Here is a 19,747-nt window from a genome sequence, read left to right as displayed (position 1 = left end):
GGACTGCTTTCTCCGGTATGTATGATGCTGTTTGCGGGTCTTAGGTAAGGCATCTGGTCTGTTTCTTATCTAACTCTATTTTTTAATGTTTCTTTACAGGGCTTCCCGGGCCGTGCCGTTCCCATGCAGCGTCGTGCATGGACTGCTTTCCCCAGTATGTATGATGCTGTTTGCGGGTCTTAGGTAAGGCATCTGGTCTGTTTCTTATCTAACTCTTTTTTTTAATGTTTCTTTACAGGGCTTCCGCGGGCCGTGCCGTTACCGTGCAGCGTCGTGCATGGAGTGCTTTCCCCGGTATGTATGATGCTGTTTGCGGGTCTTAGGTAAGGCATCTGGTCTGTTTCTTATCTAACTCTTTTTTTTTCTGCTTCTTTACAGGCTTCCCCGGGCCGTGCCGTTCCCGTGCAGCGTCGTGCATGGAGTGCTTTCCCCGGTATGTATGATGCTGTTTGCGGGTCTTAGGTAAGGCATCTGGTCTGTTTCTTATCTAACTCTTTTTTTTTTTGTTTCTTTACAGGGCTTCCCCTGGCTGTGCCGTTCCCGTGCAGCGTCGTGCATGGAGCGCTTCCCTGGTATGTATGATGCTGTTTGCGGGTCTTAGGTAAGGCATCTGGTCTGTTTCTTATCTAACTCTTTTTTTTTATGTTTCTTTACAGGGCTTCCCCTGGCCGTGCCGTTCCTGTGCAGCGTCGTGCATGGAGCGCTTTACCCGGTATTTATGATGCTGTTTGCGGGTCTTAGGTAAGGCATCTGGTCTGTATCTTATCTAACTCTTTTTTTTAATGTTTCTTTACAGGGCTTCCCCGGGCTGTGCCGTTTCCGTGCAGAGTCGTGCATGGACTGCTTTCCCCGGTATTTATGATGCTGTTTGCGGGTCTTAGGTAAGGCATCTGGTCTGTTTCTTATCTAACTCTTTTTTTTTATGTTTCTTTACAGGGCTTCCCCGGGCCGTGCCGTTCCCGTGCAGCGTCGTGCATGGAGCGCTTTCCCCGGTATGTATGATGCTGTTTGCGGGTCTTAGGTAAGGCATCTGGTCTGTTTCTTATCTAACTCTTTTTTTAAATGTTTCTTTACAGGGTTTCCCCGGGCCGTGCTGTTCCCGTGCAGCGTCGTGCATGGACTGCTTCCCCCGGTATGTATGATGCTGTTGCGGGTCTTAGGTAAGGCATCTGGTCTGTTTCTTATCTAACTCTTTTTTTTAATGTTTCTTTACAGGGCTTCCCCTGGCCGTGCCATTCCCGTGCAGCGTCGTGCATGGAGTGCTTTCCCCGGTATGTATGATGCTGTTTGCGGGTCTTAGGTAAGGCATCTGGTCTGTTTCTTATTTAACTCTTTTTTTTTTGTTTCTTTACAGGGCTTCCCCTGGCTGTGCCGTTCCCGTGTAGCGTCGTGCATGGAGCGCTTCCCTGGTATGTATGATGCTGTTTGCGGGTCTTAGGTAAGGCATCTGGTCTGTTTCTTATCTAACTCTTTTTTTTAATGTTTCTTTACAGGGCTTCCCCGGACCGTGCCGTTCCCGTGCAGCGTCGTGCATGGAGCGCTTCCCTGGTATGTATGATGCTGTTTGCGGGTCTTAGGTAAGGCATCTGGTCTGTTTCTTATCTAACTCTTTCTTTTCTTTTTATGTTTCTTTACAGGGCTTCCCCTGGCCGTGCCGTTCCTGTGCAGCGTCGTGCATGGAGTGCTTTCCCCGGTATGTATGATGCTGTTTGCGGGTCTTAGGTAAGGCATCTGGTCTGTTTCTTATCTAACTCTTTTTTTGTGTTTCGTTACAGGGCTTCCCCGGGCCATGCCGTTCCCGTGCACCGTCGTGCATGGAGTGCTTTCCCCGGTATGTATGATGCTGTTTCCGGGTCTTAGGTAAGGCATCTGGTCTGTTTCTTATCTAACTCTTTATTTTCATGTTTCTTTACAGGGCTTCCCCGGGCCGTGCCGTTCCCGTGCAGCGTCGTGCATGGAGCGCTTTCCCCGGTATGTATGATGCTGTTTGCGGGTCTTAGGTAAGGCATCTGGTCTGTTTCTTATCTAACTCTTGTTTTTTTATGTTTCTTTACAGGGAATCCCCGGGCTGTGCCGTTCCCGTGCAGCGTCGTGCATGGACTGCTTTCCCCGGTATGTATGATGCTGTTTGCGGGTCTTAGGTAAGGCATCTGGTCTGTTTCTTATCTAACTCTTTTTTTTAATGTTTTTTTACAGGGCTTACCCGGGCCGTGCCGTTCCCGTGCAGCGTCGTGCATGGACTGCTTTCCCCGGTATGTATGATGCTGTTTGCGGGTCTTAGGTAAGGCATCTGGTCTGTTTCTTATCTAACTCTTTTTTTTAATGTTTCTTTACAGGGGTTCCACGGGCCGTGCCGTTCCCGTGCAGCGTCGTGCATGGAGTGCTTTCCCCGGTATGTATGATGCTGTTTGCGGGTCTTAGGTAAGGCATCTGGTCTGTTTCTTATCTAACTCTTTTTTTTTCTGCTTCTTTACAGGCTTCCCCGGGCCGTGCCGTTCCCGTGCAGCGTCGTGCATGGAGCGCTTTCCCCGGTATGTATGATGCTGTTTGCGGGTCTTAGGTAAGGCATCTGGTCTGTTTCTTATCTAACTCTTTTTTTTTTGTTTCTTTACAGTGCTTCCCCTGGCTGTGCCGTTCCCATGCAGCGTCGTGCATGGAGTGCTTCCCTGGTATGTATGATGCTGTTTGCGGGTCTTAGGTAAGGCATCTGGTCTGTTTCTTATCTAACTCTTTATTTTTGTGTTTCTTTACAGGGCTTCCCCGGGCCGTGCCGTTCCCGTGCAGCGTCGTGCATGGAGCGTTTTCCCCGGTATGTATGATGCTGTTTGCGGGTCTTAGGTATAGCATCTGATCTGTTTCTTATCTAACTCCTTATTTTTATGTTTCTTTACAGGGCTTCCCCAGGCCGTGCCGTTCCCGTGCATCGTCGTGCATGGAGCGCTTTCCCCGGTATGTATGATGCTGTTTGCGGGTTTTAGGTAAGGCATCTGGTCTGTTTCTTATCTAACTCTTTTTGTTTCTGTTTCTTTACAGGGATTCCCCGGGCCGTTCCGTTCCCGTGCAGCGTCGTGCATGGAGTGCTTTCCCGGTATGTATGATGCTGTTTGCGGGTCTTAGGTAAGGCATCTGGTCTGTTTCTTATCTAACTCTTTTTTTAATGTTTCTTTACAGGGCTTCCCCGGGCCGTGCCGTTTCCGTGCAGCGTCGTGCATGGAGTGCTTTCCCCGGTATGTATGATGCTGTTTGCGGGTCTTAGGTAAGGCATCTGGTCTGTTTCTTATCTAACTCTTTTTTTAAATGTTTCTTTACAGGGTTTTCCCGGGTCGTGCTGTTCCCGTGCAGCGTCGTGCATGGACTGCTTCCCCCGGTATGTATGATGCTGTTGCGGGTCTTAGGTAAGGCATCTGGTCTGTTTCTTATCTAACTCTTTTTTTTAATGTTTCTTTACAGGGCTTCCCCTGGTCGTGCAATTCCCGTGCAGCGTCGTGCATGGCGTGCTTTCCCCGGTATGTATGATACTGTTTGCGGGTCTTAGTTAAGGCATCTGGTCTGTTTCTTATCTAACTCTTTTTTTTAATGTTTCTTTACAGGGCTTCCCCGGGCCGTGCCGTTCCCGTGCAGCGTCGTGCATGGAGCGCTTCCCTGGTATGTATGATGCTGTTTGCGGGTCTTACGTAAGGCATCTGGTCTGTTTCTTATCTAACTCTTTCTTTTTATGTTTCTTTACAGGGCTTCCCCTGGCCGTGCCGTTCCTGTGCAGCGTCGTGCATGGAGTGCTTTCCCCGGTATGTATGATGCTATTTGCGGGTCTTAGGTAAGGCATCTGGTCTGTTTCTTATGTAACTCTTTTTTTTTTTGTTTCTTTACAGGGCTTCCCCTGGCTGTGCCGTTCCCGTGTAGCGTCGTGCATGGAGCGCTTCCCTGGTATGTATGATGCTGTTTGCGAGTCTTAGGTAAGGCATCTGGTCTGTTTCTTATCTAACTCTTTTTTTTCATGTTTCTTTACAGGGCTTCCCCTGGCCGTGCCGTTCCTGTGCAGCGTCGTGCATGGAGCGCTTTCCCCGGTATGTATGATGCTGTTTGCGGGTTTTAGGTAAGGCATCTGGTCTGTTTCTTATCTAACTCTTTTTGTTTCTGTTTCTTTACAGGGATTCCCCGGGCCGTGCCGTTCCCGTGCAGCGTCGTGCATGGAGTGCTTTCCCGGTATGTATGATGCTGTTTGCGGTGCTTAGGTAAGGCATCTGGTCTGTTTCTTATCTAACTCTTTTTTTTAATGTTTCTTTACAGGGCTTCCCCGGGCCGTGCCGTTTCCGTGCAGCGTCGTGCATGGAGTGCTTTCCCCGGTATGTATGATGCTGTTTGCGGGTCTTAGGTAAGGCATCTGGTCTGTTTCTTATCTAACTCTTTTTTTAAATGTTTCTTTACAGGGTTTTCCCGGGTCGTGCTGTTCCCGTGCAGCGTCCTGCATGGACTGCTTCCCCCGGTATGTATGATGCTGTTGCGGGTCTTAGGTAAGGCATCTGGTCTGTTTCTTATCTAACTCTTTTTTTTAATGTTTCTTTACAGGGCTTCCCCTGGTCGTGCAATTCCCGTGCAGCGTCGTGCATGGCGTGCTTTCCCCGGTATGTATGATACTGTTTGCGGGTCTTAGTTAAGGCATCTGGTCTGTTTCTTATCTAACTCTTTTTTTTAATGTTTCTTTACAGGGCTTCCCCGGGCCGTGCCGTTCCCGTGCAGCGTCGTGCATGGAGCGTTTTCCCCGGTATGTATGATGCTGTTTGCGGGTCTTAGGTATAGCATCTGATCTGTTTCTTATCTAACTCCTTATTTTTATGTTTCTTTACAGGGCTTCCCCAGGCCGTGCCGTTCCCGTGCATCGTCGTGCATGGAGCGCTTTCCCCGGTATGTATGATGCTGTTTGCGGGTTTTAGGTAAGGCATCTGGTCTGTTTCTTATCTAACTCTTTTTGTTTCTGTTTCTTTACAGGGATTCCCCGGGCCGTTCCGTTCCCGTGCAGCGTCGTGCATGGAGTGCTTTCCCGGTATGTATGATGCTGTTTGCGGGTCTTAGGTAAGGCATCTGGTCTGTTTCTTATCTAACTCTTTTTTTAATGTTTCTTTACAGGGCTTCCCCGGGCCGTGCCGTTTCCGTGCAGCGTCGTGCATGGAGTGCTTTCCCCGGTATGTATGATGCTGTTTGCGGGTCTTAGGTAAGGCATCTGGTCTGTTTCTTATCTAACTCTTTTTTTAAATGTTTCTTTACAGGGTTTTCCCGGGTCGTGCTGTTCCCGTGCAGCGTCGTGCATGGACTGCTTCCCCCGGTATGTATGATGCTGTTGCGGGTCTTAGGTAAGGCATCTGGTCTGTTTCTTATCTAACTCTTTTTTTTAATGTTTCTTTACAGGGCTTCCCCTGGTCGTGCAATTCCCGTGCAGCGTCGTGCATGGCGTGCTTTCCCCGGTATGTATGATACTGTTTGCGGGTCTTAGTTAAGGCATCTGGTCTGTTTCTTATCTAACTCTTTTTTTTAATGTTTCTTTACAGGGCTTCCCCGGGCCGTGCCGTTCCCGTGCAGCGTCGTGCATGGAGCGCTTCCCTGGTATGTATGATGCTGTTTGCGGGTCTTACGTAAGGCATCTGGTCTGTTTCTTATCTAACTCTTTCTTTTTATGTTTCTTTACAGGGCTTCCCCTGGCCGTGCCGTTCCTGTGCAGCGTCGTGCATGGAGTGCTTTCCCCGGTATGTATGATGCTATTTGCGGGTCTTAGGTAAGGCATCTGGTCTGTTTCTTATGTAACTCTTTTTTTTTTTGTTTCTTTACAGGGCTTCCCCTGGCTGTGCCGTTCCCGTGTAGCGTCGTGCATGGAGCGCTTCCCTGGTATGTATGATGCTGTTTGCGAGTCTTAGGTAAGGCATCTGGTCTGTTTCTTATCTAACTCTTTTTTTTCATGTTTCTTTACAGGGCTTCCCCTGGCCGTGCCGTTCCTGTGCAGCGTCGTGCATGGAGCGCTTTCCCCGGTATGTATGATGCTGTTTGCGGGTTTTAGGTAAGGCATCTGGTCTGTTTCTTATCTAACTCTTTTTGTTTCTGTTTCTTTACAGGGATTCCCCGGGCCGTGCCGTTCCCGTGCAGCGTCGTGCATGGAGTGCTTTCCCGGTATGTATGATGCTGTTTGCGGTGCTTAGGTAAGGCATCTGGTCTGTTTCTTATCTAACTCTTTTTTTTAATGTTTCTTTACAGGGCTTCCCCGGGCCGTGCCGTTTCCGTGCAGCGTCGTGCATGGAGTGCTTTCCCCGGTATGTATGATGCTGTTTGCGGGTCTTAGGTAAGGCATCTGGTCTGTTTCTTATCTAACTCTTTTTTTAAATGTTTCTTTACAGGGTTTTCCCGGGTCGTGCTGTTCCCGTGCAGCGTCCTGCATGGACTGCTTCCCCCGGTATGTATGATGCTGTTGCGGGTCTTAGGTAAGGCATCTGGTCTGTTTCTTATCTAACTCTTTTTTTTAATGTTTCTTTACAGGGCTTCCCCTGGTCGTGCAATTCCCGTGCAGCGTCGTGCATGGCGTGCTTTCCCCGGTATGTATGATACTGTTTGCGGGTCTTAGTTAAGGCATCTGGTCTGTTTCTTATCTAAATCTTTTTTTTAATGTTTCTTTACAGGGCTTCCCCGGGCCGTGCCGTTCCCGTGCAGCGTCGTGCATGGAGCGCTTCCCTGGTATGTATGATGCTGTTTGCGGGTCTTACGTAAGGCATCTGGTCTGTTTCTTATCTAACTCTTTCTTTTTATGTTTCTTTACAGGGCTTCCCCTGGCCGTGCCGTTCCTGTGCAGCGTCGTGCATGGAGTGCTTTCCCCGGTATGTATGATGCTATTTGCGGGTCTTAGGTAAGGCATCTGGTCTGTTTCTTATGTAACTCTTTTTTTTTTTGTTTCTTTACAGGGCTTCCCCTGGCTGTGCCGTTCCCGTGTAGCGTCGTGCATGGAGCGCTTCCCTGGTATGTATGATGCTGTTTGCGAGTCTTAGGTAAGGCATCTGGTCTGTTTCTTATCTAACTCTTTTTTTTCATGTTTCTTTACAGGGCTTCCCCTGGCCGTGCCGTTCCTGTGCAGCGTCGTGCATGGAGTGCTTTCCAAGGTATGTATGATGCTGTTTGCGGGTCTTAGGTAAGGCATCTGGTCTGTTTCTTATCTAACTCTTTTTTTTGTGTTTCTTTACAGGGCTTCCCCGGGCCGTGCCGTTCCCGTGCAGTGTCGTGCATGGAGCGCTTTCCTCGGTATGTATGATGCTGTTTGCGGGTCTTAGGTAAGGCATCTGGTCTGTTTCTTATCTAACTCTTTTTCTAAATGTTTCTTTACAGGGTTTCCCCGGGCCGTGCTGTTCCCGTGCAGCGTCGTGCATGGACTGCTTCCCCCGGTATGTATGATGCTGTTGCGGGTCTTAGGTAAGGCATCTGGTCTGTTTCTTATCTAACTCTTTTTTTAAATGTTTCTTTACAGGGCTTCCCCTGGCCGTGCCATTCCCGTGCAGCATCGTGCATGGAGTGCTCTCCCCGGTATGTATGATGCTGTTTGCGGGTCTTAGGTAAGGCATCTGGTCTGTTTCTTATCTAACTCTTTTTTTTATGTTTCTTTACAGGGCTTCCCCGGGCCGTGCCGTTCCCGTGCAGCGTCGTGCATGGAGCGCTTTCCCCGGTATGTATGATGCTGTTTGCTGGTCTTAGGTAAGGCATCTGGTCTGTTTCATATCTAACTCTTTTTTTAAATGTTTCTTTACAGGGTTTCCCCGGGCCGTGCTGTTCCCGTGCAGCGTCGTGCATGGACTGCTTCCCCTGGTATGTATGATGCTGTTGCGGGTCTTAGGTAAGGCATCTGGTCTGTTTCTTATCTAACTCTTTTTTAAAATCTTTCTTTACAGGGCTTCCCCTGGCCGTGCCATTCCCGTGCAGCGTCGTGCATGGAGTGCTTTCCCCGGTATGTATGATGCTGTTTGCGGGTCTTAGGTAAGGCATCTGGTCTGTTTCTTATCTAACTCTTTGTTCTTAATGTTTCTTTACAGGGCTTCCCCGGGCCGTGCCGTTCCCGTGCAGCGTCGTGCATGGAGCGCTTCCCTGGTATGTATGATGCTGTTTGCGGGTCTTAGGTAAGGCATCTGGTCTGTTTCTTATCTAACTCTTTTTTTTTATGTTTCTTTACAGGGCTTCCCCTGGCCGTGCCGTTCCTGTGCAGCGTCGTGCATGGAGCGCTTTACCCGGTATGTATGATGCTGTTTGCGGGTCTTAGGTAAGGCATCTGGTCTGTATCTTATCTAACTCTTTTTTTAAATATTTCTTTACAGGGCTTCCCACGGCCGTGCCGTTTCCGTGCAGAGTCGTGCATGGACTGCTTTCCCCGGTATTTATGATGCTGTTTGCCGGTCTTAGGTAAGGCATCTGGTCTGTTTCTTATCTAACTCTTTTTTTTAATGTTTCTTTACAGGGCTTCCCCGGGCCGGGCCGTTCCCGTGCAGCGTCGTGCATGGAGCGCTTTCCCCGGTATGTATGATGGTGTTTGCGGGTCTTAGGTAAGGCCTCTGGTCTGTTTGTTATCTAACTCTTTTTTTAAATGTTTCTTTACAGGGCTTCCCCTGGCTGTGCCGTTCCCGTGTAGCTTCGTGCATGGAGCGCTTCCCTGGTATGTATGATGCTGTTTGCGGGTCTTAGGTAAGGCATCTGGTCTGTTTCTTATCTAACTCTTTTTTTAAATGTTTCTTTACAGGGCTTCCCCTGGCCGTGCCATTCCCGTGCAGCGTCGTGCATGGAGTGCTTTCCCCGGTATGTATGATGCTGTTTGCGGGTCTTAGGTAAGGCATCTGGTCTGTTTCTTATCTAACTCTTTTTTTTAATGTTTCTTTACATGGCTTCCCCGGGCCGTGCCGTTCCCGTGCAGCGTCGTGCATGGAGCGCTTCCCTGGTATGTATGATGCTGTTTGCGGGTCTTAGGTAAGGCATCTGGTCTGTTTCTTATCTAACTCTTTCTTTTCTTTTTATGTTTCTTTACAGGGCTTCCCCTGGCCGTGCCGTTCCTGTGCAGCGTCGTGCATGTAGTGCTTTCCCCGGTATGTACGATGCTGTTTGCGGGTCTTAGGTAAGGCATCTGGTCTGTTTCTTATATAACTCTTTTTTTTAATGTTTCTTTACAGGGCTTCCCCTGGCAGTGCCATTCCCGTGCAGCGTCGTGCATGGAGTGCTTTCCCCGGTATGTATGATGCTATTTGCGGGTCTTAGGTAAGGCATCTGGTCTGTTTCTTATCTAACTCTTTTTTTTTTTGTTTCTTTACAGGGCTTCCCCTGGCTGTGCCGTTCCCGTGTAGCGTCGTGCATGGAGCGCTTCCCTGGTATGTATGATGCTGTTTGTGGGTCTTAGGTAAGGCATCTGGTCTGTTTCTTATCTAACTCTTTTTTTTCATGTTTCTTTACAGGGCTTCCCCTGGCCGTGCCATTCCTGTGCAGCGTCGTGCATGGAGCGCTTTCCCCGGTATGTATGATGCTGTTTGCGGGTTTTAGGTAAGGCATCTGGTCTGTTTCTTATCTAACTCTTTTTGTTTCTGTTTCTTTACAGGGATTCCCCGGGCCGTGCCGTTCCCGTGCAGCGTCGTGCATGGAGTGCTTTCCCGGTATGTATGATGCTGTTTGCGGTGCTTAGGTAAGGCATCTGGTCTGTTTCTTATCTAACTCTTTTTTTTAATGTTTCTTTACAGGGCTTCCCCGGGCCGTGCCGTTTCCGTGCAGCGTCGTGCATGGAGTGCTTTCCCCGGTATGTATGATGCTGTTTGCGGGTCTTAGGTAAGGCATCTGGTCTGTTTCTTATCTAACTCTTTTTTTAAATGTTTCTTTACAGGGTTTTCCCGGGTCGTGCTGTTCCCGTGCAGCGTCGTGCATGGACTGCTTCCCCCGGTATGTATGATGCTGTTGCGGGTCTTAGGTAAGGCATCTGGTCTGTTTCTTATCTAACTCTTTTTTTTAATGTTTCTTTACAGGGCTTCCCCTGGTCGTGCAATTCCCGTGCAGCGTCGTGCATGGCGTGCTTTCCCCGGTATGTATGATACTGTTTGCGGGTCTTAGTTAAGGCATCTGGTCTGTTTCTTATCTAACTCTTTTTTTTTATGTTTCTTTACAGGGCTTCCCCGGGCCGTGCCGTTCCCGTGCAGCGTCGTGCATGGAGCGCTTCCCTGGTATGTATGATGCTGTTTGCGGGTCTTACGTAAGGCATCTGGTCTGTTTCTTATCTAACTCTTTCTTTTTATGTTTCTTTACAGGGCTTCCCCTGGCCGTGCCGTTCCTGTGCAGCGTCGTGCATGGAGTGCTTTCCCCGGTATGTATGATGCTATTTGCGGGTCTTAGGTAAGGCATCTGGTCTGTTTCTTATGTAACTCTTTTTTTTTTTGTTTCTTTACAGGGCTTCCCCTGGCTGTGCCGTTCCCGTGTAGCGTCGTGCATGGAGCGCTTCCCTGGTATGTATGATGCTGTTTGCGAGTCTTAGGTAAGGCATCTGGTCTGTTTCTTATCTAACTCTTTTTTTTCATGTTTCTTTACAGGGCTTCCCCTGGCCGTGCCGTTCCTGTGCAGCTTCGTGCATGGAGTGCTTTCCAAGGTATGTATGATGCTGTTTGCGGGTCTTAGGTAAGGCATCTGGTCTGTTTCTTATCTAACTCTTTTTTTTGTGTTTCTTTACAGGGCTTCCCCGGGCCGTGCTGTTCCCGTGCAGTGTCGTGCATGGAGCGCTTTCCCCGGTATGTATGATGCTGTTTGCGGGTCTTAGGTAAGGCATCTGGTCTGTTTCTTATCTAACTCTTTTTCTAAATGTTTCTTTACAGGGTTTCCCCGGGCCGTGCTGTTCCCGTGCAGCGTCGTGCATGGACTGCTTCCCCCGGTATGTATGATGCTGTTGCGGGTCTTAGGTAAGGCATCTGGTGTGTTTCTTATCTAACTCTTTTTTTAAATGTTTCTTTACAGGGCTTCCCCTGGCCGTGCCATTCCCGTGCAGCATCGTGCATGGAGTGCTTTCCCCGGTATGTATGATGCTGTTTGCGGGTCTTAGGTAAGGCATCTGGTCTGTTTCTTATCTAACTCTTTTTTTTAATGTTTCTTTACAGGGCTTCCCCGGGCCGTGCCGTTCCCGTGCATAGTCGTGCATGGACTGCTTTCCCTGGTATGTATGATGCTGTTTGCGGGTCTTAGGTAAGGAATCTGGTCTGTTTCTTATCTAACTCTTTTTTTTATGTTTCTTTACAGGGCTTCCCCGGGCCGTGCCGTTCCCGTGCAGCGTCGTGCATGGAGCGCTTTCCCCGGTATGTATGATGCTGTTTGCGGGTCTTGGGTAAGGCATCTGGTCTGTTTCATATCTAACTCTTTTTTTAAATGTTTCTTTACAGGGTTTCCCCGGGCCGTGCTGTTCCCGTGCAGCGTCGTGCATGGACTACGTCCCCTGGTATGTATGATGCTGTTGCGGGTCTTAGGTAAGGCATCTGGTCTGTTTCTTATCTAACTCTTTTTTTAAATCTTTCTTTACAGGGCTTCCCCTGGCCGTGCCATTCCCGTGCAGCGTCGTGCATGGAGTGCTTTCCCCGGTATGTATGATGCTGTTTGCGGGTCTTAGGTAAGGCATCTGGTCTGTTTCTTATCTAACTCTTTGTTCTTAATGTTTCTTTACAGGGCTTCCCCGGGCCGTGCCGTTCCCGTGCAGCGTCGTGCATGGAGCGCTTCCCTGGTATGTATGATGCTGTTTGCGGGTCTTAGGTAAGGCATCTGGTCTGTTTCTTATCTAACTCTTTTTTTTTATGTTTCTTTACAGGGCTTCCCCTGGCCGTGCCGTTCCTGTGCAGCGTCGTGCATCGAGCGCTTTACCCGGTATGTATGATGCTGTTTGCGGGTCTTAGGTAAGGCATCTGGTCTGTATCTTATCTAACTCTTTTTTTAAATATTTCTTTACAGGGCTTCCCCGGGCCGTGCTGTTTCCGTGCAGAGTCGTGCATGGACTGCTTTCCCCGGTATTTATGATGCTGTTTGCCGGTCTTAGGTAAGGCATCTGGTCTGTTTCTTATCTAACTCTTTTTTTTTATGTTTCTTTACAGGGCTTCCCCGGGCCGGGCCGTTCCCGTGCAGCGTCGTGCATGGAGCGCTTTCCCCGGTATGTATGATGCTGTTTGCGGGTCTTAGGTAAGGCATCTGGTCTGTTTCTTATCTAACTCTTTTTTTAAATGTTTCTTTACAGGGTTTCCCCGGGCCGTGCTGTTCCCGTGCAGCGTCGTGCATGGACTGCTTCCTCCGGTATGTATGATGCTGTTGTGGGTCCTAGGTAAGGCATCTGGTTTGTTTCTTATCTAACTCTTTTTTTTAATGTTTCTTTACAGGGCTTCCCCTGGCCGTGCCGTTCCCGTGCAGCGTCGTGCATGGAGTGCTTTCCCCGGTATGTATGATGCTGTTTGCGGGTCTTAGGTAAGGCATCTGGTCTGTTTCTTATTTAACTCTTTTTTTTTTGTTTCTTTACAGGGCTTCCCCTGGCTGTGCCGTTCCCGTGTAGCGTCGTGCATGGAGCGCTTCCCTGGTATGTATGATGCTGTTTGCGGGTCTTAGGTAAGGCATCTGGTCTGTTTCTTATCTAACTCTTTTTTTTAATGTTTCTTTACAGGGCTTCCCCTGGCCGTGCCATTCCCGTGCAGCGTCGTGCATGGAGTGCTTTCCCCGGTATGTATGATGCTGTTTGCGGGTCTTAGGTAAGGCATCTGGTCTGTTTCTTATCTAACTCTTTTTTTTAATGTTTCTTTACAGGGCTTCCCCGGGCCGTGCCGTTCCCGTGCAGCGTCGTGCATGGAGCGCTTCCCTGGTATGTATGATGCTGTTTGCGGGTCTTAGGTAAGGCATCTGGTCTGTTTCTTATCTAACTCTTTCTTTTCTTTTTATGTTTCTTTACAGGGCTTCCCCTGGCCGTGCCGTTCCTGTGCAGCGTCGTGCATGGAGTGCTTTCCCCGGTATGTACGATGCTGTTTGCGGGTCTTAGGTAAGGCATCTGGTCTGTTTCTTATCTAACTCTTTTTTTTGTGTTTCTTTACAGGGCTTCCCCGGGCCATGCCGTTCCCGTGCACCGTCGTGCATGGAGTGCTTTCCCCGGTATGTATGATGCTGTTTGCGGGTCTTAGGTAAGGCATCTGGTCTGTTTCTTATCTAACTCTTTATTTTCATGTTTCTTTACAGGGCTTCCCCGGGCCGTGCCGTTCCCGTGCAGCGTCGTGCATGGAGCGCTTTCCCCGGTATGTATGATGCTGTTTGCGGGTCTTAGGTAAGGCATCTGGTCTGTTTCTTATCTAACTCTTGTTTTTTTATGTTTCTTTACAGGGAATCCCCGGGCTGTGCCGTTCCCGTGCAGCGTCGTGCATGGACTGCTTTCCCCGGTATGTATGATGCTGTTTGCGGGTCTTAGGTAAGGCATCTGGTCTGTTTCTTATCTAACTCTATTTTTTAATGTTTCTTTACAGGGCTTCCCCGGGCCGTGCCGTTCCCATGCAGCGTCGTGCATGGACTGCTTTCCCCAGTATGTATGATGCTGTTTGCGGGTCTTAGGTAAGGCATCTGGTCTGTTTCTTATCTAACTCTTTTTTTTAATGTTTCTTTACAGGGCTTCCGCGGGCTGTGCCGTTACCGTGCAGCGTCGTGCATGGAGTGCTTTCCCCGGTATGTATGATGCTGTTTGCGGGTCTTAGGTAAGGCATCTGGTCTGTTTCTTATCTAACTCTTTTTTTTTCTGCTTCTTTACAGGCTTCCCCGGGCCGTGCCGTTCCCGTGCAGCGTCGTGCATGGAGTGCTTTTCCCGGTATGTATGATGCTGTTTGCGGGTCTTAGGTAAGGCATCTGGTCTGTTTCTTATCTAACTCTTTTTTTTTTTGTTTCTTTACAGGGCTTCCCCTGGCTGTGCCGTTCCCGTGCAGCGTCGTGCATGGAGCGCTTCCTTGGTATGTATGATGCTGTTTGCGGGTCTTAGGTAAGGCATCTGGTCTGTTTCTTATCTAACTCTTTTTTTTTATGTTTCTTTACAGGGCTTCCCCTGGCCGTGCCGTTCCTGTGCAGCGTCGTGCATGGAGCGCTTTACCCGGTATTTATGATGCTGTTTGCGGGTCTTAGGTAAGGCATCTGGTCTGTATCTTATCTAACTCTTTTTTTTAATGTTTCTTTACAGGGCTTCCCTGGGCCGTGCCGTTCCCGTGCAGCGTCGTGCATGGAGCGCTTTCCCCGGTATGTATGATGCTGTTTGCGGGTCTTAGGTAAGGCATCTGGTCTGTTTCTTATCTAACTCTTTTTTTAAATGTTTCTTTACAGGGCTTCCCCGGGCCGTGCTGTTCCCGAGCAGCGTCGTGCATGGACTGCTTCCCCCGGTATGTATGATGCTATTTGCGGGTCTTAGGTAAGGCATCTGGTCTGTTTCTTATCTAACTCTTTTTTTTAATGTTTCTTTACAGGGCTTCCCCTGGCTGTGCCGTTCCCATGTAGCGTCGTGCATGGAGCGCTTCCCTGGTATGTATGATGCTGTTTGCGGGTCTTAGGTAAGGCGTCTGGTCTGTTTCTTATCTAACTCTTTTTTTTCATGTTTCTTTACAGGGCTTCCCCTGGCCGTGCCGTTCCTGTGCAGCGTCGTGCATGGAGTGCTTAACCCGGTATGTATGATGCTGTTTGCGGGTCTTAGGTAAGGCATCTGGTCTGTTTCTTATCTAACTCTTTTTTTTGTGTTTCTTTACAGGGCTTCCCCGGGCCGTGCCGTTCCCGTGCAGTGTCGTGCATGGAGCGCTTTCCCCGGTATGTATGATGCTGTTTGCGGGTCTTAGGTAAGGCATCTGGTCTGTTTCTTATCTAACTCTTTTTCTAAATGTTTCTTTACAGGGTTTCCCCGGGCCGTGCTGTTCCCGTGCAGCGTCGTGCATGGACTGCTTCCCCCGGTATGTATGATGCTGTCGCGGGTCTTAGGTAAGGCATCTGGTCTGTTTCTTATCTAACTCTTTTTTTAAATGTTTCTTTACAGGGCTTCCCCTGGCCGTGCCATTCCCGTGCAGCATCGTGCATGGAGTGCTTTCCCCGGTATGTATGATGCTGTTTGCGAGTCTTAGGTAAGGCATCTGGTCTGTTTCTTATCTAACTCTTTTTTTTAATGTTTCTTTACAGGGCTTCCCCGGGCCGTGCCGTTCCCGTGCATAGTCGTGCATGGACTGCTTTCCCTGGTATGTATGATGCTGTTTGCGGGTCTTAGGTAAGGCATCTGGTCTGTTTCTTATCTAACTCTTTTTTTTATGTTTCTTTACAGGGCTTCCCCGGGCCGTGCCGTTCCCGTGCAGCGTCGTGCATGGAGCGCTTTCCCCGGTATGTATGATGCTGTTTGCGGGTCTTGGGTAAGGCATCTGGTCTGTTTCATATCTAACTCTTTTTTTAAATGTTTCTTTACAGGGTTTCCCCGGGCCGTGCTGTTCCCATGCAGCGTTGTGCATGGACTACGTCCCCTGGTATGTATGATGCTGTTGCGGGTCTTAGGTAAGGCATCTGGTCTGTTTCTTACCTAACTCTTTTTTTAAATCTTTCTTTACAGGGCTTCCCCTGGCCGTGCCATTCCCGTGCAGCGTCGTGCATGGAGTGCTTTCCCCGGTATGTATGATGCTGTTTGCGGGTCTTAGGTAAGGCATCTGGTCTGTTTCTTATCTAACTCTTTGTTCTTAATGTTTCTTTACAGGGCTTCCCCGGGCCGTGCCGTTCCCGTGCAGCGTCGTGCATGGAGCGCTTCCCTGGTATGTATGATGCTGTTTGCGGGTCTTAGGTAAGGCATCTGGTCTGTTTCTTATCTAACTCTTTTTTTTTATGTTTCTTTACAGGGCTTCCCCTGGCCGTGCCGTTCCTGTGCAGCGTCGTGCATGGAGCGCTTTACCCGGTATGTATGATGCTGTTTGCGGGTCTTAGGTAAGGCATCTGGTCTGTATCTTATCTAACTCTTTTTTTTAATATTTCTTTACAGGGCTTCCCCGGGCCGTGCCGTTTCCGTGCAGAGTCGTGCATGGACTGCTTTCCCCGGTATTTATGATGCTGTTTGCCGGTCTTAGGTAAGGCATCTGGTCTGTTTCTTATCTAACTCTTTTTTTTTATGTTTCTTTACAGGGCTTCCCCGGGCCGGGCCGTTCCCGTGCAGCGTCGTGCATGGAGCGCTTTCCCCGGTATGTATGATGCTGTTTGCGGGTCTTAGGTAAGGCATCTGGTCTGTTTCTTATCTAACTCTTTTTTTAAATGTTTCTTTACAGGGTTTCCCCGGGCCGTGCTGTTCCCGTGCAGCGTCGTGCATGGACTGCTTCCCCCGGTATGTATGATGCTGTTGTGGGTCTTAGGTAAGGCATCTGGTTTGTTTCTTATCTAACTCTTTTTTTTAATGTTTCTTTACAGGGCTTCCCCTGGCCGTGCCGTTCCCGTGCAGCGTCGTGCATGGAGTGCTTTCCCCGGTATGTATGATGCTGTTTGCGGGTCTTAGGTAAGGCATCTGGTCTGTTTCTTATTTAACTCTTTTTTTTTTTGTTTCTTTACTGTTTCTTCCCCGGGCCGTGCCGTTCCCGTGCAGCGTCGTGCATGGAGCGCTTCCCTGGTATGTATGATGCTGTTTGCGGGTCTTAGGTAAGGCATCTGGTCTGTTTCTTATCTAACTCTTTCTTTTCTTTTTATGTTTCTTTACAGGGCTTCCCCTGGCCGTGCCGTTCCTGTGCAGCGTCGTGCATGGAGTGCTTTCCCCGGTATGTACGATGCTGTTTGCGGGTCTTAGGTAAGGCATCTGGTCTGTTTCTTATCTAACTCTTTTTTTTGTGTTTCTTTACAGGGCTTCCCCGGGCCATGCCGTTCCCGTGCACCGTCGTGCATGGAGTGCTTTCCCCGGTATGTATGATGCTGTTTGCGGGTCTTAGGTAAGGCATCTGGTCTGTTTCTTATCTAACTCTTTATTTTCATGTTTCTTTACAGGGCTTCCCCGGGCCGTGCCGTTCCCGTGCAGCGTCGTGCATGGAGCGCTTTCCCCGGTATGTATGATGCTGTTTGCGGGTCTTAGGTAAGGCATCTGGTCTGTTTCTTATCTAACTCTTGTTTTTTTATGTTTCTTTACAGGGAATCCCCGGGCTGTGCCGTTCCCGTGCAGCGTCGTGCATGGACTGCTTTCTCCGGTATGTATGATGCTGTTTGCGGGTCTTAGGTAAGGCATCTGGTCTGTTTCTTATCTAACTCTATTTTTTAATGTTTCTTTACAGGGCTTCCCGGGCCGTGCCGTTCCCATGCAGCGTCGTGCATGGACTGCTTTCCCCAGTATGTATGATGCTGTTTGCGGGTCTTAGGTAAGGCATCTGGTCTGTTTCTTATCTAACTCTTTTTTTTAATGTTTCTTTACAGGGCTTCCGCGGGCCGTGCCGTTACCGTGCAGCGTCGTGCATGGAGTGCTTTCCCCGGTATGTATGATGCTGTTTGCGGGTCTTAGGTAAGGCATCTGGTCTGTTTCTTATATAACTCTTTTTTTTTCTGCTTCTTTACAGGCTTCCCCGGGCCGTGCCGTTCCCGTGCAGCGTCGTGCATGGAGTGCTTTCCCCGGTATGTATGATGCTGTTTGCGGGTCTTAGGTAAGGCATCTGGTCTGTTTCTTATCTAACTCTTTTTTTTTTTGTTTCTTTACAGGGCTTCCCCTGGCTGTGCCGTTCCCGTGCAGCGTCGTGCATGGAGCGCTTCCCTGGTATGTATGATGCTGTTTGCGGGTCTTAGGTAAGGCATCTGGTCTGTTTCTTATCTAACTCTTTTTTTTTATGTTTCTTTACAGGGCTTCCCCTGGCCGTGCCGTTCCTGTGCAGCGTCGTGCATGGAGCGCTTTACCCGGTATTTATGATGCTGTTTGCGGGTCTTAGGTAAGGCATCTGGTCTGTATCTTATCTAACTCTTTTTTTTAATGTTTCTTTACAGGGCTTCCCCGGGCCGTGCCGTTTCCGTGCAGAGTCGTGCATGGACTGCTTTCCCCGGTATTTATGATGCTGTTTGCGGGTCTTAGGTAAGGCATCTGGTCTGTTTCTTATCTAACTCTTTTTTTTTATGTTTCTTTACAGGGCTTCCCCGGGCCGTGCCGTTCCCGTGCAGCGTCGTGCATGGAGCGCTTTCCCCGGTATGTATGATGCTGTTTGCGGGTCTTAGGTAAGGCATCTGGTCTGTTTCTTATCTAACTCTTTTTTTAAATGTTTCTTTACAGGGTTTCCCCGGGCCGTGCTGTTCCCGTGCAGCGTCGTGCATGGACTGCTTCCCCCGGTATGTATGATGCTGTTGCGGGTCTTAGGTAAGGCATCTGGTCTGTTTCTTATCTAACTCTTTTTTTTAATGTTTCTTTACAGGGCTTCCCCTGGCCGTGCCATTCCCGTGCAGCGTCGTGCATGGAGTGCTTTCCCCGGTATGTATGATGCTGTTTGCGGGTCTTAGGTAAGGCATCTGGTCTGTTTCTTATTTAACTCTTTTTTTTTTGTTTCTTTACAGGGCTTCACCTGGCTGTGCCGTTCCCGTGTAGCGTCGTGCATGGAGCGCTTCCCTGGTATGTATGATGCTGTTTGCGGGTCTTAGGTAAGGCATCTGGTCTGTTTCTTATCTAACTCTTTTTTTTAATGTTTCTTTACAGGGCTTCCCCTGGCCGTGCCATTCCCGTGCAGCGTCGTGCATGGAGTGCTTTCCCCGGTATGTATGATGCTGTTTGCGGGTCTTAGGTAAGGCATCTGGTCTGTTTCTTATCTAGCTCTTTTTTTTAATGTTTCTTTACAGGGCTTCCCCGGACCGTGCCGTTCCCGTGCAGCGTCGTGCATGGAGCGCTTCCCTGGTATGTATGATGCTGTTTGCGGGTCTTAGGTAAGGCATCTGGTCTGTTTCTTATCTAACTCTTTCTTTTCTTTTTATGTTTCTTTACAGGGCTTCCCCTGGCCGTGCCGTTCCTGTGCAGCGTCGTGCATGGAGTGCTTTCCCCGGTATGTATGATGCTGTTTGCGGGTCTTAGGTAAGGCATCTGGTCTGTTTCTTATCTAACTCTTTTTTTTGTGTTTCGTTACAGGGCTTCCCCGGGCCATGCCGTTCCCGTGCACCGTCGTGCATGGAGTGCTTTCCCCGGTATGTATGATGCTGTTTCCGGGTCTTAGGTAAGGCATCTGGTCTGTTTCTTAGCTAACTCTTTATTTTCATGTTTCTTTACAGGGCTTCCCCGGGCCGTGCCGTTCCCGTGCAGCGTCGTGCATGGAGCGCTTTCCCCGGTATGTATGATGCTGTTTGCGGGTCTTAGGTAAGGCATCTGGTCTGTTTCTTATCTAACTCTTGTTTTTTTATGTTTCTTTACAGGGAATCCCCGGGCTGTGCCGTTCCCGTGCAGCGTCGTGCATGGACTGCTTTCCCCGGTATGTATGATGCTGTTTGCGGGTCTTAGGTAAGGCATCTGGTCTGTTTCTTATCTAACTCTTTTTTTTAATGTTTTTTTACAGGGCTTACCCGGGCCGTGCCGTTCCCGTGCAGCGTCGTGCATGGACTGCTTTCCCCGGTATGTATGATGCTGTTTGCGGGTCTTAGGTAAGGCATCTGGTCTGTTTCTTATCTAACTCTTTTTTTTAATGTTTCTTTACAGGGCTTCCACGGGCCGTGCCGTTCCCGTGCAGCGTCGTGCATGGAGTGCTTTCCCCGGTATGTATGATGCTGTTTGCGGGTCTTA

This window comes from Triturus cristatus, chromosome 1_1, assembly GCF_964204655.1.
Source record: "Triturus cristatus chromosome 1_1, aTriCri1.1, whole genome shotgun sequence".
In the NCBI taxonomy this organism is placed as follows: domain Eukaryota; kingdom Metazoa; phylum Chordata; class Amphibia; order Caudata; family Salamandridae; genus Triturus; species Triturus cristatus.
The sequence above is the reverse complement of the archived record's forward strand: the minus strand, read 5'-3'. Positions refer to the sequence as shown.